Genomic DNA, 15,315 nt, shown 5'->3' with positions numbered 1-15,315 from the left:
ATTACTGTTGAGTTAAATACCCACGGTACGAAGATGAGAAAGAGTACGAAGACTGTTACTAGGAATGACCATGACGCAGATAAACTAACTCGTTAGGCATACCAGGTCGATTTCTCCGATTTTGATCTGGTTGATATGTCGTATAGTGCATCCAAAACTAACAATAAGCAACACGTATTTCTTTCACTTAGCTATAAAATACTTGAACGGGGTGAAACTCCAAAAATGGAGGTGACAAGCATCAATTTCCCTGTTTCAACTATGAAAACATATCAATTTTTGACCTAACCGATTGGAAAAATGTGATCGTCTCATTTGGAACAAAAAATTGTAGGAGTGAACTACCCCTAAATATAATTATATTTATGCAAAAACTAGTTCAATTCAAGTCTATAAATCTGGGAAAACGTACATGTTGCGACAAACACGAACGAAGGTTAATATATTTTTGAATTTTTCCCTGAAAAAATGTTCGACGGGGTAACTATCCCCTAACGTTGTTTATATTGCGTCTATGCAAAAAATGGTCAAATTTGAGTTAAAAAATCTGGAAAAATTATACATTGCGTATCAATACCATGAAAAACTAACTGGTATTTGGATTTTGCAGAAAATAATATTGGTCAGGGCAACTGAATGCAATCAATTGTTGATGTTATTGTGTATTAAACTGTAATGCAGACTAGTGTGTGTATGTATGGGTGCAAGGCAGAAATATAAGTAGAAGTGCGGTAGGTTAGTCAGTAAGGACCGACCAGCCAGTCATGTAACATGTGTATATTATATTTCAGACTTCGTTCGTCGAGATTACAATGGTACTGCTTATTGTTGGTTCCGCCAGGATTCGCCATGTTTCAGAGCTTATTGAAGTTTATACCTCTCTATGATCTAACCGTCTTCCGCGCAGTGCGGCCAAAGGCCCCTTTATGCGGCCAAAAGTCGAAAAAAAAAGTTTTTAGTTGAGGATATTTTGTCATTGGGTTGGCTAAAGGAGTCCCCTAGGAGTCGGAAAACATTCATAGTAAGGTCCCTTGCCTCAAATCCCCCCCATAATACCAGTCTGAATATGGCCTTCGCCCGAACGCTACACGATGGTTAGGAAAGTGCGACTGGCGACGTGTCGGATAAACAGGCGTCAAATTTTTGTTTTTAAAGCGATTTGAACAAAACAAAATGGATTCTACAGCTGAAGGTGAGTAAAATAAGTGAAAAAAATTCTGAATATAAATTCCTGAATAGTACATTCTTAGAAGGAGATATGTAAGGACTATTTTTTGGTTATTTTTCTCGAATTGAATGGATTTGATTGAGTGAATACTTTTTTATCTTACTACATCTTGCTCTCTAAGTCATTTGAGGTTTTAGGTGAAAGTATTATGTACTAATTAAAATCAATTTTAGCTGCCCGTTGCTGCCCGTTCACTTTTTGTGCACTGTATTACAAAAAAAAAGTAAGATATTCGTTTGAACGATCACAATAATACATGAAAAACAAAATGAAATGAAGCATAGAATTCAAAAACCGAAGTGAAAATTAAAGATAAAAGTGAGCCTTCGAAGGAAAACACATCCACACAGTAAATCAAAAGAATATGAGAAAGAGAGAGGGGGTTATACGCAGCTGCGATGTTGACACGCCAAAAGCTGGTAGTGGTACCTCAAATGACGGAAACACCGTTCGAGGTTTTTTTGAAAACTACGAAAAAGCTGTACAAATAACAGGAGTTGACGAAGATATTATATATCGTTTTTATATTATATTGCAAACTATTACATGTGGTCATGCTATTGATGATAACAATTTCTGACAGTATGCAGTAAAATTAGCTAAGGACATTGTACAACAATATCCCTGGTATTATATGCCCACATTGGTTCACAAACTTTTGATTCATGGCCCCGAAATAATTAAACATTCGGTGTTACTGATCGGTCAAATGTCCGAAGATGCGCAGGAAACCTGTAATAAATTTTTAAGATCTACCGCATGAATTTCGCAAGAAAACATTATCGTCAAAAAAACGTTGGAGGATGTTTTCAAACGATTTTTGATTGCGTCTGATCCACAAATCTCCAGCTGTCGGAGATCACCCATGAATCCACTAAAATCTTCATCTAAAGACTGTATTAATTTGTTAGCTCCCCCAACTGTGAATAATCAAAAGTAGATAAGCAAGGCGGGTTCTACACGCAGATTCCTGTTACCGACACTTACCGACCGAGCCGCTCCGCGCAGCCCACCAAGCCGACCAGTCCGCCTATACATTCTCCTCAGACTCAAACCCTTTTCCGCTCCGCGCAGCCCAGACTCAAACCCTTTCCCGCGATGACGTCACAGGCTGTGGTGCTCGCCTGCCAACGGTAGAGGGCGCAGCGGGGGGGGGGGGGGGGGGGGGGTGAGAACTTTTTCACCGTCCCGCATTCTTCTCCCACGATAGGACTGCTGATGTGTAACATGAACCACTCCGAATTCCTTTCCCACGGTAGGACTGCTGATGTGTAACATCAACCACCTCACATTCCTTTCCCACGTTATCAACCACGTGACATTCCAAAATTAATGGTTCCGAGAATCGTGTTTCACTTATTCGGATGTCGGTTTGATATCAACCACCTCACATTCCTTTCCCACCTTATCAACCACGTGACATTCCAAAATTAATGGTTCCGAGAATTGTTTTTCACTTACTCGGATGTTGGTTTGATATCCAAGGTCGACCGATAGTCGCGGTACATTCAAAGCCATGGATCTGCGGATAAAAATAAGAACCCGCTAGATCTATTGAAAAAATTCCAGGAAATTGCTCTTTGAGATGGTGCCGACAATGCACTTAAACCAATCTGGGGGAGTGGTCCCCATAAAAATTCCTCGCACAATATGCGTGTCGAGACTCGACCAATGGAAAAATTGTAGTGGGGGTGGGTGGTATATAAAGCGTACGTCTATCGTGATCGTGTCTCTGTTCTCATCGTATTCTCATTGTGAACTGTTCTCACTCGTGAAATAACCTCGAAACGCGATGGATCTAGCAAAAGTTAACCACGTCAGCCGCCTGGAGAATCTGCCAACCAAGAAGATGTCGGAACTCGAAATTGGGGGAGTGTATGACGTCATCGGGTTACGACTGGTCAAAACAAAATTCGGGGTACGTGTTCTGGCGACAATCGATGGAGAATACAACGTCTTCTTACCACCGAGAATCGCAAGAGTTCTACAAGAAGATTCCAGTCAGCTGACTGAAATGTGTAGCATGGCCGGGGAAAATCGTCTGCAAATGAAATACCTTGGTGGAGAATTCAACAAGTTCGAATTTTCATGCAGTTATGCGCCTTAAATGAACTATGCGATCCCCCTCTACTTCCACAAAATTCATCCACGGTTCAAACAATGTTCTGTGTAAGTCTTACGTTTAATAAACAAAAAGATTGAAATTATGAATATTTTTTCATTGTATACCTTTAATCCTACGTACTATTTGTATCTAGAATTAGGTCTCGAAATCTAAGAAAATGTCCGAACACCACTAAGCAAAGACGGAGGGTTTCGAGCTGCGTCATGTGAACTCTACGATGAGTATATGGACGGGTTCAGACCGGAGTGCAAGGTCGGCCGATAGCCGCGGTACAGAGCCTGCGGTGTTGGGTTACTATCGCTCTAGGAATGCAAAACTCGGTTTGAGTACAGCTCGGTCAAGGATGGAGAGCAAGGTCGAATCTTACATAAGCTTCTGAAAAAAATTCTCTCTCTTAAGAGCTAAGGTGAAGGTATAAAATTATTTCGTGAATATTCTTTAAAAGTTTTATTGAGTACAATTTTTAGAGTACGGTTGACAATTACTTCACAAAAAAATAGTACAATAATTCTATTCAACAGTGTCATGACCAGGGTGATATATTCGCCAGGAATGCGGGACCGTTCTTGTAGACGCTTCTGCGCAGTAACACAAATCGTACAGCCTCGCCATCCGGACAGTACGATGATTTTGTAGCCAATTCTGGAGTATGCAAACGTTTCGTGCTGCACAGATTGCGTTGGGTATTGTGTGAAGGTCGCATCTCAGAGACACAGCTGAAGTTTTTGGCAGGGTTTCAAGCGACGGGCAGTCAAAGTCCAACATATCGATGATTTCAACTTTCGGAACGATTTTGAGCAACCAATCTCGTTTTTCTTCTCCTTTTACGTACACGGTTTGAGCTTTGCACAGCCTGTCTTGAATGGTCCGCTCAACTTCCTCAAAAGGTATGGTTCCACAGCTCCAACGTAAGCCGTGAAAATCGCGTTCTAGCCAAGAATTTTGGCTTTTGTATTTGACGTCCAGTAAATTCCATTTGTAAGGTGGTTTGAAGAAAAACACTGATGGAGATGCTTCCGAGTAGATTGAAATTACAGCCAATTCTTTTAACGTGAAGGTGTTGTTGAGAGGTCTACGAAAGCCTTGTATGTCAACGATGAGCTCCATCTTTGAACTGTGCGAGATGGTGGAAACGGGTCAGCTTTTATACCAACTTTTTCACCCCACCACTGAGCGGGTTGTATTCGACAATACGATCGTGAACGATCAAGCAGTACGCCGATGTTTCAGCGGGAAAGTTGGCTTTAGCTTCAAATTCAAGACGGATGTCGACGGGTCCGTACTTCAAAGATTCGTTTTGTTTCGAACAGTCGATAACGAACAAGGGGACGTCTCGAAGGAATTCACTCTTTGTCAGCAACGGCTCGGGATTCTTGTCGTAGTAGGTAGCTTGGAAGTTTGCGTACATCTCGTACAGGAGCGCGTAGAGATTACGACTCATGTTGAGGTTCAGGTTACCGTACGGATAAGATTGAGAGTTTAAGAATAGCTTGACGTCCGTGATATTGCAATGATCGAAATGACTCGCGTTCTTGCCGGTCTTGTTCTTTCTACTTGTTTGGAAACTCAAAATGACGTACCGAGGTTTTTCAAGCTGAGTGGAAGTTTTCACAGACCAAACGTGTTTCGATGTTGTGGGAAGTAAGGGATATTCGTACAATTCCCAACTGCGGAAGCTCATCGAAACAGGCGGATCTCTCTGAATGAAATTTAGTAGGTCAACTTTTTTCTGATCCGCGAGTTTCAAATACGGTATTAACCATTCCACTGCATTGATCGTGATTTTGAATTCCTCCTCTTGAGTCTGCATGATTGCGTTGACGTCAGTTTTTGATCTCGTCAAAATTAACTCATGTTTAGCGTTGACAACGATCTTGCGGTAGTCTTCGGCGAAACCCAATATCATGCTGAGCGGTATCAGTACGTCAAAGTTACCATCGGCATCGGTTAATTTTTTCTTCTCTTCCACATCGAGCCATCCAGCGTTCTCCATCAGCCAAGTCTGACCAGGGTGCAGGGAAGCGTAACCCTTCATGAGACTTGTCAAGCCAACGTTCTTGCTTCTATCAACCGCAACTGCGTTAATTTCGTAGCGAATTTCTTCAAACAGATGACAGATGGCGTTGTTTACGAGCTGTGTGTTCACAGTAGCTGTACCATCAGGTTTGAGGAGTCGTCCGTGGATATGTACCGAACTTTTGCTGGGTAATATGCATAAATCCTGATGCTGAACGTTGATTCGAATTTCATCGCTGTTGTTGAAAGTTGACGAGGCGTAAGGTTTGTGAGCGTGAATCTCGTAATGCGCAACGGATTCGTCAAAGACGACTGGTGTTTGAATGCTCAAGATTTCCTCCTCCATGGCACGTAGCAGATGATAAAAAAGCAAAATCGGATTTTTATTTGTCGGAAATTCCTCTTCCAAAAGGTGTCAGTTTCAGACCCAGAGCTATCAGGAACTCCACGTTTCGAGGTGTTAGCGGTTCGGGAATCGATCGACGACTGACTTGATCGGGGCATGTCGACTTACTGATATACCTACTCTTTGACAGTCTGTTATATACGATTCCCATCGTTTATTGCGATTTGACGTGTAGTCTCACAGTAATAACTTCTCCACGAAAATTAACCAGGTCTCCGTCTTGATCCACTAACCGGAGCTGAACGTGATCTATAGTCTTGACGGTGATCGGAAGGTAAATAACGTGCGACGGTACTTCCACGATCTTATATCCTGGTGGGACGGTCGGGAAATACTCGTGAATAGTGTGTACTTTGTGTCCATTGACGTAGGCACCCGTTGTAATGCTACACTCGACTCGCAACGCGTTGACCTTGAGTATAGTTACAGGCACGTCCGATTCGTGAGTTTTGTCAACCTCCAATACACGTGGTGTAAATCCCAAAAGTTGAGCAATGGAATCATTCGGCTCAAAGTTAATCGTGTGGTTGCATGTGATTTCGCTGCGTAATGTATTATTGTTGGGTTTGATGGTAAGCCTGATATCTGTATTTCTTAGCACGTTTTGAAGATACTTCTCTATGTCCTCGATCTCGTAGCTGCCGGTAGGTATGGTGATCACTTTGTCAGCTACGTAAATTTTATTGTGACCGACATCAACGTTGGGAATCGAATTAAAGGTTAACAATTCTACCAAGCCAAGAGCATAACTTTTATCACGAGCAAGTTCGATCGGTGGGAAATATTGTGCCTCGAGTATCGAAGAGGTTCCCGAAATCGTTAACGTTAACGAATCATCCATGACTGCGAGTGGTAGACTGACTTTGACGAATCACGCACCATGTTTATATAGCTCGCCACTTAGAAATTTCAGACACAAGTGTCCGCATTCAAATGTATCGTAATCCTGGTACCTCTCATGATTGTATTTGACGCTACCAACGCCGAGGTATTTTATGAGGTCCGAGGGTGGTTGAAGGTTGCCGAAACTGTCAAAGTAATCGATATTATTGTCGCGTTTCTTGTACGCAACCCAGTGTGTTCCCGGACCGTCTTTGTCGTCAAGGTTGATTATAGCTGACTCGTTTTTTCGTGGACCGTTTTCGGGCATTTCGTTTCGCATGAAAACACCGCGGAAATGCGGAACCCTCAAGATTTTTGCATATTTCAACAAGTCCCAATCAGTCAACGCTCGACGTGGTAGCGTCGCATCTAGTTTTTTGAAAGATGGAGACCAAGACCTGTTTTGTACGGTTTCATATGAAGCCCTTTGCCCAACGCGATAGCTTCCATAGTTTTGTTGTGTCGTTTGCTTTCCTCCAATTCTCGTTTAGCCGCGCTCGCATCGTTCACAGCTTTTGCTATACCTGCCGCACCACCGGCTAACGCACCCGTAGCGCTGAGACCGGCAAAAATAGGAATCAGAAACGGTAGAAAACCACCGACTTTCGAAGTTACCGGTAGGACGCGAGGTGTTCGCACTTTACATTTACCACCCGCTTTTTTAACGGCGTTCTCAGCTCCCTTCAGCGCAGATTCGATAGCTACTTTTGCATCGTTGCTCGGAACCATGGAACGTTTTGCAGCATTTACAATTTTTCTCAAGGTCACATTTTTTTTTGACTTTCGCATTCCCATTCCGAGTTTTGATTTTACTTTCATTGTATTAGCTACTGCCCAAGCGGCTGCCTTCTCACCCAAATTTGCGTCCTTTGCGAGAACCCGTTTCCAAGCTTTCTCAGCCAACACCCTATCAGCCTCGTTTCTAACCTCAAGGTTCTCACGATTTTTCGAATACGCTGTATCGTGTTCCTTACACGCTGCATCGAGAGGGTTGATACTGGAATCGCCTCTCGCGAGTCTTTTCGTCAACTTCGTACCGGGACCGCAGTATTGGTAACCGGGAACATGCAACTTGATGGGAAGTTTGTTGATGATTCTATTCACCAGACCCTTGCCACGATGTTGCCGCCTGCTGCTGCTTCGTTTACCTCTGTACGCGATCATGTTCGTGCGTTGACTGAAGAAAAGTGCTTTAAAACGGGGTATTTATAGCAAATCCGATCAGTCATGTCCGAGATGCGGTTTGAGAAACAACCTACCAAGCTTCCCGTGATGAATTTTGACAAACTTTCGGAGCAAAATGTCGAAAAGCACAAACGGCACGGTGAATTACTCCCGAACAGTGTACGTGCGATATTCTGTGGACCGTCGAATTGTGGTAAAACTAATGCGTTGCTCACACTTATAACCCATCCCAACGGACTCAGATTTGAAAATATCTACATTTACTCGAAATCTCTCAACCAACCTAAATACCGATTGTTGAAGCAATTTCTGGACCATGTTGAGAATACGGAGTATTTTGCGTCTACCGAGCGTGAGCAAGTGATTCCACCGGAAGAAGCACGGTCCAACTCAATAATCATATTTGTCGATGTAGCGTGCGAGAAGCAGGACAATATTAGAGCCTACTTTTGCATGGGTAGACATCACGACGTTGACTGTTTCTATCTCTGTCAGACGTACGCGCGTATTCCCAAACATCTCGTGCGCGACAACGTAAACTTACTCGTGTTATTCAAACAAGACGATATGAACCTGAGACACGTATACAACGATCATGTGAACACCGATATGTCTTACACAGAGTTTAAAAGTGTGTGCTTTGCATGCTGGAACGGTGAGAAGTACGGGTTTCTGGTGATCAACAAAGTCAGTGAGCTCAACGAAGGACGATACAGGGGGGGATTCGATTCTTTTGTTAGCCTGGAAAAGGAATAGAATCTAGCGTTTTCGAGCGAGAGACGCAGTAGCGCTGCAGACTCAGTTGCGTCAACATGCAGAGCTCTGAGATTTCCAAGCAAAAAGATGTCCTACATCAGATCGCTCAAGCAAGTGCTGCGATCCGTCGAAAACACAGATTGCTCAAGTCGGGCAGGGAATCTACGACTCAGAAATTGAGTGACGTTTTCAAACCAGTAGTGACTCCGTTGCAAGAACTGGTGAATGTTACAAAAGACACCAAACCTGTCAAACAAGAGGTGGAAGAAATTAAAGAAGAAATAAAGGAGATGAAAAATGAAACGAAAAATGAAACTGTCTCGGAAATGGACGATTCCTTTGCTTCGGCGGGGGATGAAACAGTCGTAGAAACACCGGTCGAGGACGAGTATTTTGCACTGATGAAAGATGCGAAGACAAAAGGCGAATTGGACAACGTGTACGGTGTACGCAACCTCTCAAACGGACTAATGATCGGTGATTCGTTGATATCTTTTGAGAGTGACTACGTTCGTATTGGCTACACGCGTTACCCGAAAACGAAGGGTTTGCTGGAACTTTTGTTCAAAAATAAGCCCGACGGTTCTTCTGTGAGCGCCGGAGATCGGGAAAATTTTAAAAACATAATCCTCGCAACGAACGCGCATAAGAAGTATTACTCATCCGACGGGGCTGTTCGAAACGATAACAGTTACAAATTTAGAAATGTCATTGCCGAATTAATGGATTATTCTCCGTCACCTCGCCGAAAGGGTAAAGGTCTACTTCCGCAAGCTATGATCACTCGACAAGGTGTTGAAACGGAATACGTCTTCTGGGATGATCCAAACGAGTTGGTGGAGCGTCTTCGTTTACTCCTGGCATCTCAGGCAGCGGGAAATCCGAGTCACGATAACGAAATAATCTCCATTATCGAAGAGCTACGCGAAGCAGGAATCATTTATTAAGCAGCTCCCGTCATTTTTGCATTCATTACCGAGATGAGCGTCGACGTGTTTGGACGTCAGCTGAATAAAAACACGACCGCGAGCACTCGCGGTCCTCCGGGTGTCGGGTTTCAAATAACAGCGGACGGGCATTACGATATACGGAACAAGAGACTGTGCAACGTCGCAGATCCCGCAGAGCCGAACAATGCTGTAACTTTAAAAACCTTGAGACGAAAATTCAGCGTGCTGCAAAAACGAATCGACAACCTCGATCAAATAATCAAAGCTTTGGAGATCACCACGGAGAAAGCCTTGGATACCTTCTACACAGACTTTAAAACAGGCAGAGACTTGTCGATTCGAAACGCGGAAATCATTTCCAAATTGGACACCAGACTAATAGCGTTGGAATATGAACGAGGAAAAGCAAGCACTGGTGACGGAACTGCATAAGCCTGCACGCCGGAATTACCCGCGTCGACGTGTAGACGTGCGCGGCATCGACGAGACCTGGCAGGCGGATCTTGTTGATATGACGTCGTACGCTGGACAAAACAAAGGCTACAAGTACATGCTCACAGTCATCGATGTCTTTTCAAAGTATGCGTGGGCTGTACCGATAAAGAGCAAGTCTGGAGATGATGTTACGAAGGCAATGGAATCTGTGCTTGTCCAAGGACGGGTACCGAAAAATTTACACGTCGACAGAGGAACGGAATTTTACAACTCGAAATTCGAATCGCTTATGACACGCTACGGAATCAAACTTTACTCCACGTACAGTAATTTGAAGGCTTCGATCTGTGAACGTTTCAATCGCACGCTGAAAGGTAAAATGTGGACACGGTTCAGCATGCAAGGAAGCTACAAGTGGCTCGATATCTTATCCGATTTGGTTTCGGCTCACAACAACGTCAAACACCGAACCATAAGAATGAAACCGTCGGATGTCACCGTTGCAAACGAGAGGCTGTTGTTACGTCAGGCGTACGGAGGGCTTCGAGCGATACCTACCGTATCGGCAAAGTTCAAATCCGGCGACAAAGTTCGAATCAGCAAATTCAAAAATGTCTTCGAGAAAGGTTACACTCCCAATTGGACGACTGAAATATTCACGATAAGTCGAGTGGAAAATACTCATCCTGTGACGTACAAGCTCAAAGACTACCGAGATCAACCCATCGCTGGTGGTTTCTACGAACAAGAGCTCCTCAAGGTTAAGCATCCGGATATCTATCTGGTGGAGAAGGTGCTCAAGAAGCGTGGAAGAAAAATATACGTTAAATGGTTAGGTTTTGACAATACACACAACAGTTGGATAAACGAATCGAACATGTAACATTTTAATAAATGAATTTTTTTTGTAAAAACGTATGTCCCTCTTTATTTTATATCCGACACACAACAAGTATGCGTCTTTTTTAGACAATCGACAGACATGGTACAGTTATAAATTACAAAGCTTAGGCTTGTAGCCCCACGGAAGCGTGTCGGTTGTATTTTGAAACACGATCCGCTTGTCGTCATTCCAGCTCAGTGCTACTTTCTGCTGTTCTACGGTGTATACCTCGTGCTTTCGACTCATGATCAAATGCTGATTTGAGAATAGATTTTCACGTTTCAACGCACAGTCCAAATAATCGTTAAAGGTTATTTTTCTTAATGCTGATCCTCTGACACCTTTGGCACGTTTAGTGTCTGTCTCATCTCCCATGACTCGGAATGCGTACAGTTTAGCTCGTAACCCTACAAATTCGAGCATGATTTTGCCGTTGTTCTCGTCTTTCATCAAACCGAGAACTTTTTTGTTTGCTCGAGGCATTCCGTAAACGTTGTCAAGCGGATAATCAGACGTATCGAACTTGTGCAAGTCCTCCTTTATATGTTCGTATATATCGGGGACGGTAAAATTGTCAATCAAACTGTCTGTATCTGTGTACATTAATTTTGCTAAGTTGCCGAATTTCTGTTTAATGTAATTGTAATGGAAATCATAGATGTATGTTTTAGCTAGATCCGTGATGGAGAAACCTGCATACAATGGTTTATTCAATTTAACTTTCGTCTTATTCATTTCGACGATAACCATCTCTTTGTCGAAAACGGTACAGCTGTGAAAATTAGGCTTGGCTATGGTAGCTCTCGCACCGTACCGTCCATCCCATTCGGTGATCAATCGAACATCTCTGTACTTTCGCACGTTTTCCATAGTTTTGCCAAAAACTGCGTTGTTCATTAGCTTGTAAAAATTTTTCTCAAATTCGTTGTCAGATTTTTTTCGCAAATCGGTATTTAAATCTATATATTTTTTCAGCCACGGAGTTTGCTTGAATTTGAGAACTCTATGAATTTTGAGTAATTTTAAACCTAATTGTAAACATTGTTTCAAAACGCGGTAGTGAACAACGTAGTTTTTCTTGGAAAATAGCGTGGGCGTCAATTTTGGCTGTTTATTGGTCGAAATCGGAGGTACATAGTGCTCCGGACACAATGGTAAATCCTCATGAGTTTCATGCAGTTCCGCAGGATATTCCAAATCTACCTCCAGCACGTAACCAAACTCTGCATCGTCCGAGATGGTAAGAACGTCGCATTGTCTGAAGTCTGATACCCATTCGAAGGAACTGTATGGCAGAGCAAAGCTCATAGCTGCACCGTACAAATTATTAACGTCAAAGTACATGAGATAAGATTCTTCGATCTCAGGATCGAATTTCTCTCAGATGTACCTGTTGTTGGCCTTTGCATATCTGTTCGAACACTGTGATATACCACCACGAATACCTTTTTCGATAAACATAACCATGTCTATGTCGGTGAGAAGCTCGAGTTCGATGCCTGTACATTTTAACATTGCATCAAATGACAGACCAGGCGCTGTGTAGTAATGTAACGGGTCCAGTTTGTACGTCGTCCAACAGCTCTGTCGAAAATTTTGAAAAACGTCAGCCAGTAAAAACACGTCCGTCTGTAAATACAAGTCCGAATACTCTCCCAAAGTTTGGACGTTAAAAGTTTGCCATACGTCGCACGCATGCGCGTAATCGTCGTCTGATATATTCCGGTCGTTCAATTTTGAATAAAACTGTTCTTTGGCTGGTAAATGTTTCTCCTCGAGCTTCTCCCAACTGTCTATGTATTCGTACGGGAAGACACCTTTCCTAGTCAATAACCGAAATTTGTTCAAGCTACTGCAGAATTTACGTGTTATTGTTTTTCGGCAATCGTCCAGATACGATGATAATTTATCGAGACTGCTAGGCATGAAACGGTACAAATCTATGAAACGGAACGTTACATCCGTTCCCTTAACGAATTTAGTGAAGGAAATGTACTTTTCTTTGTTGACAGGTAATAGTTTAACAGTACCTTCGAATGACGTACCCAGGGCTTTGATCAGAAAATGCGAATCGTAACCCGAAAGATTCTGGAATATCACTGGGATGGTGTGCGAATTTTGGTAATTTAGATTACAGCTGCGGTGAGCAGCACCACGGTACTTTCCTGTGAAATGACAGTGATCCCGATGTTTCACGTCTGTGAGCGTTAACGGTTTTTCACAAATATGACAGACCGCCGACAAATCAAATTCGTTGATCTGATTGAAATTTAGTGGTTCCATCGGTACAACAGTCTTGTAATATCCCTCTAACGAAAGTGCCAATTCCTTTAACTCGTTCACAAACCATTGGATGCAAGTTTCTCCACGATTAATTTTGAATTTTGAAAGCGAATCGTCAAACGCGCAATGTAGATAGTAAGCTATACTATACGGAAGATGCTTCTGATAAATTATTCTATTTTCCCCAAAACTTTCATGTGTGGGTTGCGGTAAACATTCGAGATCCGCGTAAATGCAGAATGAAACGGTTTCTTTGTGCTTGAAATTTTTGAATTTCAGTATTTTTTCCTCATCGGTAGGTAGAATAATTTTGGTTTTGTTTAAATTCATGCAATCAGCTCGGTGCTTCAACAAACATCTTTCGAAATTGAAATGAGACAGACACCTATCGCACAACCAAGTTTGACGTACATGCTTGGAAATTTGAGAACTTGTTAATCGAGACAGATTTCGAATACAAGTGAAATGAAAGATTCTATTTTTTTCATAATTTACCATTTCATCATCATCGTCATCGTCAGTGGTTTCAGTTTCTATCGCCAAACGATGAATTGCAGGTTTATCAGACTCATTCTGACTCAGGTGAATCGGTACTATTTCACTTTTTTTCCGATCACCTTGGTCTATACCGTAGACGTTAATTGAAAGTTTGTTGAGTTTCTCAAATTTTGAAATGGTGTTTTCGTCTAGAGACATAGGAAACGTTATACCATCATACCGTAGCACTGAGCTGAAATGTGGGTACGAGCTGGTCGCGTTAGGATGGTTGTTGTCGGCTGGGAACAGAGCTGCGGTGACCGACCAGAGGAAGCAATACGAGTCGCTGTTACGGATGTTGACGACAGCCTTCTTATCACTGATATGCTTAGGTAACGGGGTGTATGTGAAGACACCGCCTCGTAGTGGCACGTACTTGTTGATATTCACAGTCAAATTGATTATTTCGGTCAGCGACCAGCCTGAATCCTTTTCCTGGAAATCTTCCACCTTTTTCAATAAACGCTCCGTCGCGTTTTCGATGAACCATTCGTTGATATCCGTTGTCTGGAGGATGATTTCATTTCTCGTATTAAAAAATTTGATCTCTTCCACCGTGCGATCAACTTTTCTGAGTTCAAATTTACAAGCCAGGATAACGTTGGCTTTCAAGCTCCCGTCTTTTTTCAGAGCGTTTTTCAGTCTCGTCACAGCTAGTACCTTTGCGTCTTCTAGAAATCTCTCCACATCTTTATGCTTCAAATTGACGATGGATCCAGTTCGAATTCTACTCTCGAAAGCTGATTCCAAATCTTCCCACCGTACTCGATCGCTTCTTCGCCGGCTTCGTAATCCGTCACCCACTTCCTGCAATTGTTGAAATTTGACTGTCAACGATTTCAGAATTCCAATTGTAGTCAAAATTCTTGTCTTCTCCCCGATCGTTGAGGCGTTGTTGCGTAAGATTTTATTCAAAAGCCTGATATTTTGGGTTCCGAGTCGAATCCATTTTGCAATTTCTGCCGGCGACGATTTTTCCGATAAAATCTTGAACGCCGATTCCATAATATCGATCAATCTCAAACACTTCGCGGATTCCATCTTGAGCTCTTTCCTCACGTATGCTTGACAGGTTGTGACGTAATGATCGTTTGCAGTGATGAGCGTCCTTTTTATAGGGCAGCTGTACGGATGCGCGCGCACCTTTTGGCATTCTAAGAGCGATAGTAACCCGACACCGCAGGCTCTGTACCGCGACTAATTCTCGGAACCAATAATTTTGGAATGTCATGTGGTTGATAAGGTGGGAAAGGAATGTGAGGTGGTTGACGTTACACGTCAGCAGTCCTACCGTGGGAAAGGAATTCGGAGTGGTTCATGTTACACATCAGCAAATTCTCGGAACCATTAATTTTGGAATGTCACGTGGTTGATAAGGTGGTTAGACAAAACAATGCGTTCGACAAGTTTCGACGGCGAGCGGCATGCGGTCAAAAGATTTCGGTGCGACGTTGGGACAAACAATTCTCGGAACCAATAATTTTGGAATGTCACATGGTTGATAAGGTGGGAAAGGAATGTGAGGTGGTTGATAAGGTGGGAAAGGAATGTGAGGTGGTTGATGTTACACATCAGCAGTCCTACCGTGGGAAAGGAATTCGGAGTGGTTCATGTTACACATCAGCAGTC

General features: G+C 42.9%; 1 protein-coding gene across 2 annotated transcripts in view; it reads right to left on the bottom strand.

Moving 5' to 3' along the window:
- The window catches only part of LOC107217405 (regulating synaptic membrane exocytosis protein 1), a 1,749,170-nt gene that overhangs the window by 526,183 nt on the left and 1,207,672 nt on the right, over positions 1-15,315 (bottom strand). The gene's annotated exons all lie outside the window — the stretch shown is intronic.

Source organism: Neodiprion lecontei, chromosome 7 (assembly GCF_021901455.1).
Source record: "Neodiprion lecontei isolate iyNeoLeco1 chromosome 7, iyNeoLeco1.1, whole genome shotgun sequence".
NCBI lineage: Eukaryota > Metazoa > Arthropoda > Insecta > Hymenoptera > Diprionidae > Neodiprion > Neodiprion lecontei.
Note: the sequence above shows the minus strand (reverse complement) of the source record. Positions and strands in the feature narration are given on the sequence as shown.